We start from the raw sequence: 12,500 nt of genomic DNA, 5'->3' as shown, positions 1-12,500 counted from the left end.
GTGTCCTGAGTGTGGAAATATTTCATCTTCAATATTGGTGCGGCGGGCCTCACAGCACCTCACTTCTGGAAGTAGCGCGCGCCAACCCATGTTACGGGAACCGCCTCGTTGCCTTCCGGTGGTTTCCTGGCGCGAGCTGGGCTAGGGAACCTCCGGGCGGCGGGACCTCAGCGTCGAGGTCCTCGTGAGGAAAGGGTTTTTTTGGGCGGACAACCCGGACGAGGCGCGCGCCATGGCCACGCTGCAGGGCACTGCCCTCCTGAAGGGAGCCGCTGACGGTGTCCATGACACCTCTGCGGCGGCGTGTTGGCGCTGGGAAGCTTTCTTGAATCCCGGCCAGGATGTGAGCAAGTGGCGCGTGTGCTGCAGCTGCAGCAGCAGTGTGCGCGGGTGGGCGAGAGGCACGCCAAGGGGCGGCGCAGTGGACCCCAAGGGGGACAACGTCATGGTGAGGCAGACCCGCAGAGGCGCCCCTGCGGTGCACCTCATCGACGTGGGGCCAGCGCCGCCCCTTCACAGAGGCGGAGCCGAGGAGATGTCCCAGGTACTGAGCGCTGCGTCCCGTTCACCTTCCGGGCTGATGTGTACTCCCTGGGGCGCCTGTCCAGTGTCCACTCGCCCCTGCAGACACACCCCGCGCCGGCACGCTGCAGGTGCTGGCGAGCCACGTGCTGGCCGAGGACCCAAGAGACCTGTCCAGCCCACGCTCCCCTGCAGCCACGAGATGGGCCTTTTGAGTTCCGTGTGTGTGAGTATATGTGTGTGTGTGTGTGTGTGTGTGTGTGTGTGTGTGTGTGTGTGTGTGTGTGTGTGTGTGTGTGTGTGTGTGTGTGTGTGTGTGCCCTTCGCTCGAGGGGGCCGAGCGAGGTGGCCGTGTGTGTGTGTGTGTGTGTGTGTGTGTGTGTGTGTGTGTGTGTGTGTGCGCTTCGTTCGAGGGGGCCGAGCGAGGTGGCCGTGTGTGTGTGTGTGTGTGTGTGTGTGTGAAGTGCGTTTTTCTTCGTTCTCCTGTTTTTTCTTTTGTTTTCTTTTTTTTATTTAAAAGGAATAAAAACAGAAAATGAACAAAAAAAGTCATCAGCGACCACCTTTCTCTTCTTCTTCTTCTTCTTCTTCTTCTTCTTCTTCTTCTTCTTCTTCTTCTTTTCTATTTGAAAGGAATAAAAACAGGAAAAAGAAAAAAAAGTCATCAGCGACCAACTTTGTCCTTTTTCTTCTTCTTCTTCTTCTTCTTCTTCTTCTTCTTCTTTTCTTCTTCTTTTCTTCTTCTTTTCTTGTGTGTGTGTGTGTGTGTGTGTGTGTGTGTGTGTGTGTGTGTGTGTGTGTGTGTGTGTGTGTGTGTGTGAATAGAATAGAATACATTTATTAGGTCAGACTTTACGAGGAAAGTATGGAGCACACTCCTAAATATAACAACAAAGAAAGATAACAAGAACATAAAATAGCGTCACTCTTGAACTATCTATTAGCCAAACCATCGACTAATACTTCACCTCACCATTCTAAACACAGCCTGTAAAAACAATGCTAAGTTGTTAAGTGTCTTAGTGCTGGTTGTTTGCATCAGCAAGCCATACTTGTATAATGATAGCCTGTTTCTATAATGATATGAAATATACATATTCCTTAATCTGACAATATTTACATTTTGACATACAAATTCATCCCCAACAAAGTTATCTGCACACATGTTACAAACTCGTTCTTCCCTACTAATGCCTCTATATCTTCCTTCAATAATGGGTAATTTATTATTACATGCTCGTAATTTACTTATCATAATTCTACTTTTCTTTGATAATTTTACCAAATACTCTTCCATACCATATACAACTTTATACATTCTATAACTACTACAGATATTTTTCATGATCAAATTAGTGTTCCATTGGTCTTTTAACCTTAATTCAATTGCCTTTTTAAAATTTCGTGGATTAATAACACTCTGCGTTAACCATTTTGTGTTTGGCTTTATGATACTCTTTTGTACACTTCCAACTCTTATTATCATATCTTTTCATGCTAGCATTATTGCTCTTTTTTATATACTTTTTACTTTCAAACTTAGTGAGCCATGCTATTATCCTTCCATCTCTTGTTGTTGTTGCATTCTTCACTATTCCTTGTTCCTTCACTATTTTCAATAACGTGGCTCTTAGCATTGTCACATCTTCGTTGATGAATATCTTCCTGTTCTTCTTTTTTAGTTCTTTCTTTCTAAAGATCTCATTCCTCTTCTTCCGATGACACAGGCGTACAATGACAGTTCTATTACGGTTTCCTGGTTTAGCCAAGCGATGTGCGATGGAGATGTCATTTAGGGTAATATTTACTCCCATGTCGTTAGCAAGTTCTATCACTTTTACCTCCAAAATGTTCTCATTCTCGTCCTCCTCCTCTTCTAAACCAAATATGCACAAGTTGTCCCTGCGTGTGTACTGCTCCAGCACATCATTTTCATATGTATTCAGCAAACAGTTCCTTTCTGCATTAGTCGTCTTCACAGAAAATTGATGAACAATCTCCTTAACAGCGTTGGACACGGCTGTAGATACTGCAACAGTTATAATATTGGCTAGTCCCGGCATGATGAGTGAAGCCACTTCCTTAGCTGATTTGGTCAGTCCAGTCATTCCCCTGGTCTCACGTCCTTCTGTCATACTACTCAGTTCTTCTTCTACCTTCTCTCTAACGAGCTCCTGTAGATCTTGACCAAGACTTGTAGCCATCATACCTTGTACTGCTGCGTGCTGATGACTGCGAAATGTAATTCACAGGCGTATATATCCAGCTGGCGCGTGATGACTTGCAGAAGGTGGTTTGGTATCGTAACCTCCTTGTTCTCTTGAAAATACTGCATCGAACAACTTGATGAGTGTATAGCAATAGCGCTGAACAGTAGCTTGTCAGGAGCTGTTCCTATTGCGTCCGCTCGCTGCCAGGTATCAGAGGAGTGTGTGTGTGTGTTTGTATTCGCTCTTCGCTTGAGGGGGCTGAGCTGGTGTGTGTGTGTGTGTGTGTGTGTGTGTGTGTGTGTGTGTGTGTGTGTGTGTGTGTTTCACTGTTTGATCTGTTGCAGTCTCTGACGAGACAGCCAGACGTTACCCTACGGAACGAGCTCAGAGCTCATTATTTCCGATCTTCGGATAGGACTGAGACCAGGCACACACCACACACTGGGACAACAAGGTCACATCTCCTCGATTTACATCTCGTTCCTACTCACTGCTAGGTGAACATGGGCTACACGTGAAAGGAGACACACCCAAATATCTACACCCGGCCGGGGAATCGAACCCCGGTCCTCTGGCTTGTGAAGCCAGAGCTCTAACCACTGAGCTACCGGGCGTGTGTGTGTGTGTGTGTGTGTGTGTGTGTGTGTGTGTTTGACTTCGCTCGAGGGGACCGAGCTGGTGTGTGTGTGTGTGTGTGTGTGTGTGTGTGTGTGTGTGTGTGTGTGTGTGTTTCAGTGTTTCACTGTTTGATCTGCTGCAGCAGTCTCTGACGAGACAGCCAGACGTTACCCTACGGAACGAGTTCAGAGCTCATTATTTCCGATCTTCGAAAATAATGAGCTCTGAGCTTGTGTGTGTGTGTGTGTGTGTGTGTGTGTGTGTGTGTGTGTGTGTGTGTGTGTGTGTGTGTGTGTGTGTGTGTGTGTGTGTGTGTGTGTGTGTGTGTGTGTGTGTGTGTGCTGTGTGTGTGTGTGTGTGCTGTGTGTGTGTGTGTGTGTGTGTGTGTGTGTGTGTGTGTGTGTGTGTGTGTGTGTGTGTGTGTGTGTGTGTGTGTGTGTGTGTTTCACTGTTTGATCTGCTGCAGTCTCTGACGAGACAGCCAGACGTTACCCTACGGAACGAGCTCAGAGCTCATTATTTCCGATTTTCGGATAGGCCTGAGACCAGGCACACACCACACACCGGGACAACAAGGTCACAACTCTTCGATTTACATCCCGTACCTGATCACTGCTAGGTGAACAGGGGCTACACGTGAAAGGAGACACACCCAAATATCTCCTCCCGGCCGGGAAATCGAACCCCGGTCCTCTGGCTTGTGAAGCCAGTGCTCTAACCACTGAGCTACCGGGCGTGTATGTGTGTGTGTGTGTGTGTGTTCCTCCTCCTCCTCCTCCTCCTCCTCCTCCTCCTCCTCCTCCTCCTCCTCCTCCTCCTCCTCCTCCTCCTTTCTTCTTCTTCTTCTTCTTCTTCTTCTTCTTCTTCTTCTTCTTCTTCTTCTTCTTCTTCTTCTTCTTCTTTTCTTCATGTTTTTCTCCTTTTTCTTCTTTATTTCTTCTTCTTGACTTATAGGAAACAAAACAGAAAAGGAACAAAAAAGTCACCAACGACCAACTTTCCTTTCTTACTGATAGATATTTACTTTTTTCCTCCTTTTCATTGTTTTTTTCTAATTCATTCTCTTTTTTTCATCTTGTTATAATCTTTTTTATCTTCTTTCTCCTCCGTGTTATTTTCTTGATGGAAAATGGAACTTAATGTAAAGATTATTTAAAATGTATATATGCAATGATGCTTTACGTATGTATTGTAAAATATGTTGAATTTAAAAAAAAACATATACTGCAGGGATGTACCTTTGTAATGTAAAATATCTACAATTATATAAAAAGTGTATATATTGCACCGATGTATGTAATGTAAAATGCCCTTTGTGTGCGAAATTCTGAAAAAAATGTATGGATTGCAATTCTACATAATTTTAGCGCAACACTTCTTTGAGATGCAGTGTAGAGTGTTCCAAACTGTCTCAACAAGGCTGGAAGTGAGACTGAAGTGTGTTTTTATTTAGGGGGGATAGACAGCGGGGATGAAGGAAGTGGTAGAAAAGTGGAAGACGAAAGGTTTGGTGAAGATATGAAAGAAAGTAGAAGAGAAAAAGTAGACGGACTGACCGTCATTGTTAAATGATAATGATAGTGTAGTTTGAAGGGCGGTCCAGTGTAGTTGTTGAGTGAGATGGATGCTGATCTGTCGTCGAGGAAGCTGCATGGTGTTTTGGAGAGAATTGTTGGTAGATTAAGTTTTTTGAGCTTGTATTTTAAGCCACTTATCCATACTTTATCGAACGCCTTGGAGACGTCCCTGAGCGCGATGCAACATTGTTTCTTGTCGGAAACGGCTTTTGCTATTATTTCTATTGTGGTAGGTAATGCTGTTTCTGTTGATCTGGCAGTTCTAAATCCGTGCTGTGTATCTGGTAATATTTTATTGGTTTCTAGAAATGTTCTGGTTCTTTTATTGATTATTTTTCCAGGTAGCTCTAACAGTGAGATGGGACGGTAGTTGTTAGCATGAGTGGGTGGCTTATTTGGTTTGGGGAGGAGTCTGATTTTGGCGTGTTTGTATGCGTGTTGAAAGTAGCCCAGTGAAAAAGCAATGTTAATCAGTTTTGTGTATGTTTGGATTGCACTGTGTGGGAGGTTTTGCAGTATGGCTTTATTTATTTTAGTAGCTCCTGGGGTGTTGTTTTTAAGGTGTTTTATTGTTTGTTTCACCTCGTCTAGTGTTATCTGTGCAGTGTAGTAGGGGTCGGTGTTTAGGTTATTAGGGTTAGCTTGTTGATAGGGTAGTATATCAGCTTCATTATTATTTATATAGTTGTTGACTGTGGTTTCGTTTTCTTTGTCATACTGTTGGTGTTCTTGGGGGGATATTCTAAAGACATTGGTCCAGATATTTCTGAATATTTCTTCTTTTTCTTCCACTGTGTATATCATTGTGCTGTTGTGTATTAAGTGTGTTCTTGTGCCTGGTTGCTTTTTAGTCTTTTAATGTTCTTCCTGAACTTTTGGGGGTCTTTGTAGAGTGCATTTAGTTCCTTAACTTTACTTTCCCAGTTCTTTTTTTTTGTTTTGCATTGTGTTATTATGTTTTGTTTTATTGTTTTGCATGCTATTTATTGCGTAGATGTCCAACCTTGTGTTGAGCTATTTTCTAGTAGTTTTTTTGCCCACCATTGAAGTTCTCTAAGTTTGTGGTTGTATATTGGTTTTTGTAGTGTTTTGTGTGTAGAAATTGGTATAGTTTGTTTCATTGTTGTTGTTATTGCATGTGTCCAGTGTTGTATGGAAGTGTCTTGTGTGTTTTGTGTCATGTGCGGGTCTGTGTTGATGTTGCTTGTTCTGTGTGTTGTGTTTTCTTAGTCTGAAGTTTCCATTGATTACAATAATTCTCTAATACAACAAGTGCATTTTTTATTCCTTCCTCACTTTCCCCATAATAACAGTATCATCAGCATACATAAGAACAAGCAATCTCATGTACATATCTAATAACTGGTTACTGAAATTTAATTGTGTGTAGCCTTCACTTAACAGATATTCGTCAAGATCATTTACATTTATAGCAAACAGTAAAGGAGAAAGGTTTTCTCCTTGTCGTATTCCCTTGTGACTGACAAAAACTCAATTTTTTATTTTATTTACAACAACAAATGACTTGATATTGTTATACATATTCCTAATTAGAGTACAGTAATCCTAGATTTGATAAGTTTATACCACAGTCCTTCTCTTGAAACCACATCATAAGCGTTTCTGTAATCAACAAACAGACAGAACAATTTCTTTTCCTCCAAACAAACAAATCAATGATACATTTCAACACAAATACATGATCTGTGGTTGAGTAGCCTTTCCTAAAACCTGCCCGAAATTCATTTATTAAGTTATTTTCATTGCAGTATATACTAAGACTGTCATTAGATATAGAGGTAAATAATTTTCCCATACAACTTAACAAAGTAATGCCCTTATAATTACTGACATGAGTTTTATTTCCTTTATTATTATAGACAGGTGCTATACCACCAATCAACCATTCATCAGGTAAGATGCCTGTATCTAAGATTTTGTGAAATAATATTACATGCAAGGGACACAATAGATCACAAGTACTCGATGTATTCTTTTATAATACAACCAATTCCAGATGCCTTATTATTTTTCAACTTATTAATACAGTTTTTCACTTGTACCTCTGTTATTGGTGCATCAATGTGTGATTATATACATGTAGCATTTCATTGTATCATTGGGCAGACTTGGGTGATCTTCATCTTCTTCGAGTAAACTTTTAAAACTATTATAGAAAGCATGTACTGGAATATCTGCCTCATGTTCATTAAGACCTTGTAACAATTACCAGTTTTTTTCTTTTTTTTCTTATTGTCTTTCAATTTTCTAATAATGTTTTCTCTTCCTTTGTTTTGCTCTGTTTAATTCACTTTAGTATTTTTTGTTTTGTTGATCATATCATTGTAATTTACCTTGTTCTTTGTAACATCATATTTATGCCTCGCATTATGATATTCCTTTCTTGGTATCCAACATAGTGTCATATCCAGGCTTACTTGTCTGGTTGCTGGACTTGATGTATTTTCTATGGGTTCTTGGTGGAAACACGTGCAAAGCTGGATCTATCAGAACATGCATCAACTTATCGTTTAGATCTGTTATTGACAAACTATCTGCCACATCAATAATATTGCTAACATCTACCACATCTATTTTTTCAATATATTCCTCCTTCTTATAGTGTCTCCATTTCCCTGGTGTACACCTTTGTGTTTGGCGTATTGGTAAATTTTGCTCACTGGTCTTTACAAAGTCTAGTCAGACTGCACTTTGAATCTGAAGGTTTACACAGGGAACATCAGAAAGCAAAGGATCAAAATCCATAATTTTGAAATTCTTAATACCTTGAAAAAGACATGGTGAGGCAATAACATAATCCACCACAGTGAGGTACACAGTTGTTGCTTTCCCCACTCTCTAGTCATCCCTGGTCCACCATTGGTGATACATAACTGGTTATCTCTGCAGTCATCCCTGGTCCACCATTGGTGATACATAACTGGTTATCTCTGCAGTCATCCCTGGTCCACTATTGATGATACATAACTGGTTATCTCTGCAGTCATCCCTGGTCCACCACTGATGATACATAACTGGTTATCTCTGCAGTCATCCCTGGTCCACTATTGATGATACATAACTGGTTATCTCTACAGTCATCCCTGGTCCACCATTGATGATACATAACTCGTTATCTCTGCAGTCATCCCTGGTCCACTATTGGTGATACATAACTGGTTATCTCTGCAGTCATCCCTGGTCCACCATTGATGATACATAACTGGTTATCTCTGCAGTCATCCCTGGTCCACCACTGATGATACATAACTGGTTATCTCTGCAGTCATCCCTGGTCCACCATTGATGATACATAACTGGTTATCTCTCTAGTCATCCCTGGTCCACCATTGGTGATACATAACTGGTTATCTCTGCAGTCATCCCTGGTCCACCATTGATGATACATAACTGGTTATCTCTGCAGTCATCCCTGGTCCACCATTGGTGATACATAACTGGTTATCTCTGCAGTCATCCCTGGTCCACCATTGATGATACATAACTGGTTATCTCTGCAGTCATCCCTGGTCCACCATTGATGATACATAACTGGTTATCTCTGCAGTCATCCCTGGTCCACCATTGGTGATACATAACTGGTTATCTCTACAGTCATCCCTGGTCCACCATTGGTGATACATAACTGGTTATCTCTGCAGTCATCCCTGGTCCACCATTGATGATACATAACTGGTTATCTCTGCAGTCATCCCTGGTCCACCATTGATGATACATAACTGGTTATCTCTGCAGTCATCCCTGGTCCACCATTGGTGATACATAACTGGTTATCTCTGCAGTCATCCCTGGTCCACCATTGATGATACATAACTGGTTATCTCTGCAGTCATCCCTGGTCCACCATTGATGATACATAACTGGTTATCTCTGCAGTCATCCCTGGTCCACCATTGGTGATACATAACTGGTTATCTCTCTAGTCATCCCTGGTCCACCATTGGTGATACATAACTGGTTATCTCTGCAGTCATCCCTGGTCCACCATTGGTGATACATAACTGGTTATCTCTGCAGTCATCCCTGGTCCACTATTGGTGATACATAACTGGTTATCTCTGCAGTCATCCCTGGTCCACCATTGATGATACATAACTGGTTATCTCTGCAGTCATCCCTGGTCCACCATTGATGATACATAACTGGTTATCTCTGCAGTCATCCCTGGTCCACCATTGGTGATACATAACTGGTTATCTCTGCAGTCATCCCTGGTCCACCATTGGTGATACATAACTGGTTATCTCTGCAGTCATCCCTGGTCCACCATTGGTGATACATAACTGGTTATCTCTACAGTCATCCCTGGTCCACCATTGGTGATACATAACTGGTTATCTCTGCAGTCATCCCTGGTCCACCATTGGTGATACATAACTGGTTATCTCTACAGTCATCCCTGGTCCACCATTGGTGATACATAACTGGTTATCTCTACAGTCATCCCTGGTCCACCATTGGTGATACATAACTGGTTATCTCTACAGTCATCCCTGGTCCACCATTGGTGATACATAACTGGTTATCTCTACAGTCATCCCTGGTCCACCATTGGTGATACATAACTGGTTATCTCTGCAGTCATCCCTGGTCCACCATTGGTGATACATAACTGGTTACCTCTACAGTCATCCCTGGTCCACCATTGGTGATACATAACTGGTTATCTCTACAGAGTTCCAGCAGCTCTTATCATATGACAAATCCTGTGAATATCTAATTGTACGTTCAATTCCATAACACTCCACTCAATAAACACATCGTCAGGATGGTTAGGTGTAAAACATCCTGGTAATTAAGATTGGCACTGTGGTCAGGAACTGTACCTGTAAGTGAATTGAAGTGACCACATAACACATGAAAACAATCAACAGAAAAATCAAGTAAGAAATGATCTATATCATTAAAATGTTCCACATGACCATACTTTGAGTTGCTTGGTGGAACATAAACACAAGAAATGATTACGTGTGTCTGTAAGCTGAAGACACTCTTGTCCATCTCTACTGAAAGAAATACATCACTTCTTGATTGCAGGACTTACCACTGAATTGTTTTATCTTTCTTTACTGCGATAAGTAAACCGCCAGATTTAGAGTACACCTACTTAAATCATGTCTATTATTATATACAATGTCAAAGACCATTTTATCCATACAATCCTTTCCGCTTTCCATATCAACATTATCACATCTAGCTTCACACATACCTAACACATCATGTTTTTCACAGTTTTCCTTAAATTCCAGTAATAACAACTTTCCTCTCAAACCACATACATTAATTGCCAGATGAGATGCTTTCTAGTTTCAACACTACCTACATTGTTTATCATCCGGACCAGACACTCAATACTTGCATTTGTTCTTGAGAGAGAGAGAGAGAGAGAGAGAGAGAGAGAGAGAGAGAGAGAGAGAGAGAGAGAGAGAGAGAGAGAGAGAGAGAGAGAGAGAGAGATTGTGTGTTATGACCCTTTGCTTGAGGGATTCAAATTCTTCTTCCCCTCCTACTCCTCCTTCTTTTTTTTCTTCTTCTTCTTTTCTTCTATTTCTTCCTTCTTCTTCTTCTTCTTCTTCTTCTTCTTCTTCTTCTTCTTCTTCTTCTTCTTCTTCTTCTTCTTCTTCTTCTTCTTCTTCTTCTTCTTCTTCTTCTTCTTCTTCTTCTTCTTCTTCTTCTTCTTCTTCTTCTTCTTCTTCTTCTTCTTCTTCTTCTTCTTCTTCTTCTTCTTCTTCTTCTTCTTCTTCTTCTTCTTCTTCTTCTTCTTCTTCTTCTTCTTCTTCTTCTTCTTCTTCTTCTTCTTCTTCTTCTTCTTCTTCTTCTTCTTCTTCTTCTTCTTCTTCTTCTTCTTCTTCTTCTTCTTCTTCTTCTTCTTCTTCTTCTTCTCTTCTTCTTCTTCTTCTTCTTCTTCTTCTTCTTCTTCTTCTTCTTCTTCTTCTTCTTCTTCTTCTTCTTCTTCTTCTTCTTCTTCTTCTTCTTCTTCTTCTTCTTCTTCTTCTTCTTCTTCTCTATTTGAAAGGAATAAATACAGAAAAAAGAAAAAAAAAAGTCATCAGCGACCAACTTTCTGTCCTTCTTCTTCTTCTTCTTTTTTTTCTTCTCCTTCTTCTTCTTCTTCTTCTTCTTCTTTTCTATTTGAAAGGAATAAAAAAAGGAAAAAGAAAAAAAGTCATCAGCGACCAACTTTGTCCTTTTTCTTCTTCTTCTTCTTCTTCTTCTTCTTCTTCTTTTTCTTTTTCTTCCTCTTTTTCTTCTTCTTTTCTTGTGTGTGTGTGTGTGTGTGTGTGTGTGTGTGTGTGTGTGTGTGTGTGTGTGTGTGTGTGTGTGTGTGTGTGTGAATAGAATAGAATACATTTATTAGGTCAGACTTTACGAGGACAGTATGGAGCACACTCCTAAATATAACAACAAAGAAAGATAACAAGACATAAAATAGCGTCACTCTTGAACTATCTATTAGCCAAACCATCGACTAATACTTCACCTCACCATTCTAAACACAGCTTGTAAAAACAATGCTAAGTTGTTAAGTGTCTTAGTGCTGGTTGTTTGCATCAGGAAGCCATACTTGTATAATGATGGCCTGTTTCTATAATGATATGAAATATACATATTCCTTAATCTGACAATATTTACATTTTGACATACAAATTCATCCCCAACAAAGTTATCTGCACACATGTTACATACTCGTTCTTCCCTACTAATGCCTCTATATCTTCCTTCAATAATGGGTAATTTATTATTACATGCTCGTAATTTACTTATCATAATTCTACTTTTCTTTGATAATTTTACCAAATACTCTTCCATACCATATACAACTTTATACATTCTATAACTACTACAGATATTTTTCATGATCAAATTAGTTTTCCATTGGTCTTTTAACCTTAATTCAATTGCCTTTTTAAAATTTCGTGGATTAATAACACTCTGCGTTAACCATTTTGTGTTTGGCTTTATGATACTCTTTTGTACACTTCCAACTCTTATTATCATATCTTTTCATGCTAGCATTATTGCTCTTTTTTATATACTTTTTACTTTCAAACTTAGTGAGCCATGCTATTATCCTTCCATCTCTTGTTGTTGTTGCATTCTTCACTATTCCTTGTTCCTTCACTATTTTCAATAACGTGGCTCTTAGCTTTGTCAGATCTTCGTTGATGAATATCTTCCTGTTCTTCTTTTTTAGTTCTTTCTTTTTAAAGATCTCATTCCTCTTCTTCCGATGACACAGGCTTACAATGACAGTTCTATTACGGTTTCCTGGTTTAGCCAAGCGATGTGCGATGGAGATGTCATTTAGGGTAATATTTACTCCCATGTCGTTAGCAAATTATATCACTTTTACCTCCAAAATGTTCTCATTCTCGTCCTCCTCCTCTTCTAAACCAAATATGCACAAGTTGTCCCTGCGTGTGTACTGCTCCAGCACATCATTTTCATATGTATTCAGCAAACAGTTCCTTTCTGCATTAGTCGTCTTCACAGAAAATTGATGAAGAATCTCCTTAACAGCGTTGGACACGGCTGTAGATACTGCAACAGT

Source organism: Portunus trituberculatus, chromosome 45, assembly GCF_017591435.1.
Source record: "Portunus trituberculatus isolate SZX2019 chromosome 45, ASM1759143v1, whole genome shotgun sequence".
Lineage (NCBI taxonomy): Eukaryota > Metazoa > Arthropoda > Malacostraca > Decapoda > Portunidae > Portunus > Portunus trituberculatus.
Note: the sequence above shows the minus strand (reverse complement) of the source record.